Source organism: Silene latifolia, chromosome Y, assembly GCF_048544455.1.
Source record: "Silene latifolia isolate original U9 population chromosome Y, ASM4854445v1, whole genome shotgun sequence".
In the NCBI taxonomy this organism is placed as follows: Eukaryota; Viridiplantae; Streptophyta; class Magnoliopsida; order Caryophyllales; family Caryophyllaceae; genus Silene; species Silene latifolia.
In genome coordinates, this window is record NC_133538.1 from 209461400 (window position 1) to 209464560 (window position 3161).

General features: G+C 41.8%; 1 non-coding gene across 1 annotated transcript; it reads left to right on the forward strand.

Moving 5' to 3' along the window:
- The first annotated feature begins 2830 nt into the window (after positions 1–2830).
- LOC141635895 (small nucleolar RNA R71) lies at positions 2831–2938 on the forward strand. The gene has a single exon (XR_012540549.1). It is a non-coding gene; the product is annotated as a small nucleolar RNA R71 (small nucleolar RNA).
- Positions 2939–3161: the final 223 nt, after the last annotated feature.

Here is a 3161-nt window from a genome sequence, read left to right on the forward strand (position 1 = left end):
CATCTCCTTTTCCGTGGTGGTTTAGTTGCATTGAGTGTTATCCAAAGTCTTGCTCACATAAGCGATCACTTGAAGCTTCTTATCGTGTCTTTGACCTAAAACTCTTATGATTTGCCAATCTTCCAAGTATTTGATCAATAAAAGGCAAAGGGAAGTGATCCTTGATTGAGGCGGAATTTAATATTCCGTTATCAATACACATTCTCCATCCCGTGACCGGTCGGGTTGAGATGAGTTCACCATCCTCATTCTCAACCACGGTCATACCGCCGTTTTGGGGACAATTTAAACCGGGCTTACCCAATCACTTCCCGAGATGGAGTGTATAATTCCGGCCTCAAACAATTTATCAACTTTCCTCCATACCACCTCCTTCAACTTCTCATTCAACCTCCTCATAGGTTGAGCGGAGGGGTGTATCCATCCTCATGTGTAATGCGGTGCATGCACACTATAGGATCGATACCCACAAGATCGCCAATGTTGCACCCAAGGGCGTTTTTGTTGGTTCTAAGGACACTTAAAAGTTTTTCTTTTTGTTCCAATTGTAGGTTAACATTGATAATAACTGGGAAAGTCTTTACATCATCAAGAAAAGCATATTCAACGGAGGGGGGGGGGGGGAAAGGGTTTAAGGTCTGCCTTTGGAGGGTTCTTACCCTCATCTTCACATGAAAGTGGTGGTAGAGCTTCGTAATCTTCTTTTTTATCTTCCCCTGAATGTTCATCCCTTGTTTCTTCAATTACCTCTTCAAGAATGTCAACCGAATAATCACTGTCAAACATTGGCTTGGACATAGCTCCAGTTAGAGAGAATTTAACCACATTTTCTCCCACATTGAAGGAAATCTTTCCATTCTTCACATCAATCATTACAACTCCGGTTGCCTTGAATGGTCTACCAATAATAATTGGAGTTTGTTGGTATATAGAAATTCCACACTTTTACCGGAACATCAGCAAGAACTCCTTTAGGGTATTGCACCGATTGATTGGCAAGTTACACTGTCATAGAAGTGGGAATCATGTCTTGGAAGCCGAGCTTCTTGGTAATGGGAAGAGGTAGGATGCTAACACTTGCACCCAAATCGCACAAAGCTCTTTCAATGTTCACATTGCCTACCATACACGGGATTGAGAAGCTACCCGGGTCTTGTTATTTCTTAGCCATGTGATTAAGCAACACCGCACTACATTCTTCCTTCAAGGCAACTAGTCCATCTCCTCTGATTCCTATTTTCTTTGTCAACACACCTTTGAGAAATTTGGTGTAGAGTGGCATTTGTGTCACTATCTCGGTCAAAAGCAATGAAACTTCAAGTTTCTTCAACATTTCCAAGAACTTAAAGAATTTATTCTCCTCATTCATTGCTTAGCCTCTATTAGGAAAAGGCATTGGAGGGACATGAGCCTTGCTAGGAGGTGAGGCTTGCTTGGTGTCATCAATCTTTTTGGATTCTTTTTCTTTATCTTTGCTACCCACTTTGTCGACCTCAATTTCTTCCAAGACAAAGTTTTCATCATACATGGGTTGATCACTTACCTTCCTTTTTAGAGTGCTCACCTCTACTTATTGGTGATAAAGGTGGGCTCTCATCTCCACCTCTCATAACATCACTCTTTCTCTTTGAATCGTAGTCATAGTCCTTACAAAGGTCTTACAATTCTTTTCCACCCCTTAAGGTGACCGCGTGAGTTTGTTGGGGATGAGGCGGTCCATCCTTAGGGTGGGATCCTTGCATTGGTAAAGATTGTGATCACCTTGGAGTATTATAGGCTCCTTGATTAGAGTTAGCCATGTAAGAATCAAGTGTTCTTTGCTGTGCTTGGATATTAGAAATGTCGGACCTTAGAAGCTTGAATTGTTGCTCCGCATTAGCTTCTCTTATTAATGCCTTGGCTTCCATGTTTTCCAACATTTATTCAATAGAAGCATTTGGGTTTGGTGGTTCAATGAGAAGGGGTGGTTGATTTTGAGGTTGGTAATTTGATTTCCTTGGATGTTTTGGTTTCCTTGGTAGTTTTGATTTCCATGGAAGTTTTGGTTTTCTTGGAAGTGGCCTTGAGGTTGAAAGTTTTTGTTGTCATTCCGATTGTTGTTCCTTAGGGGTGGAGGAACATAAGGTTGGTTGTTGTTTTGGGGAAATCTCCGAAAAGCGGAGCCTTGACCTTAGTTTTGGTTTTGGTTTTGGTTGTATTGCCTTGAACGATCCGGCTTTGGTGGTGGTTATTATTGAGGTTGTTGATATTTAGGGTCCAAAGGTTGGCCCTCGTATGAAAGCCTCGGATCTTGATTCGGGAAAGCACGGTAGAAAGTCTATTGACGCTGATATTGGTACCTTGGTTGTTGCCCTTGCACAAGAAAACATTTTTGTGTTGGTCATCTTGTTGAAGATGCATGAAGGAGTATGTGTCGTATGGGTGGCCTACTCCACCACAATTGTCACATATCGGTTTTTGCATGTAGTTTCTTGGAAGAGATCTTGGCTCTTGCACATAGTACACCCTAGAGTGACTTGGTCTCTCCTTTTGGATTTGTTGGACTTAATGGACTTTTCCCTTACCCTTCTCCAATCCCAAGTTATCAAATTTCTTTGACAATTCAACCAACCTAAGCTTTGTTTCAAACTCAAGTCTTGTGGGCCCTTCACCTTTTCTGTCGCTATATCTTGTACCATAGCTATTTTTTATCTCGGAAATGTTTTGAATCATCTCCGTGACAGCCGCGCTATTCATAGCATCGAATTTTTTGCCGGAAGCCGCCACAATCATGTACTTAAATCTCGGTTTAAGGGTTTGAAAGAATTTTTGGGTGGTCATCCATTTGGGGATGCCATGGTGTGGGCAAGAGGTAAGAAAGACACAGAATCGCTCCCAAGCTTCACTTAGGGTCTCAAGGTCTTTTTTTTTTTAACGTTAGATTCTCATGCCTTATCCTTGCGATTTTTGAGGGTGGGTAAAACTTGTTGATGGAAGCCTTAGAGAGGCTAGCCCAAGTTGTGAATGTACCTGAATCATGTGAATTAAACCATTTCCTTGCATTGTCTTTCAAAGAAAAAGGGAAGAGCTTGAGAAGAATTTGGTCTTCGGTGACACCATTATGCTTGATTGTGCCCACCTTCTCTTTGAACATATCTGTTGATACCCCCACATACCAAGGT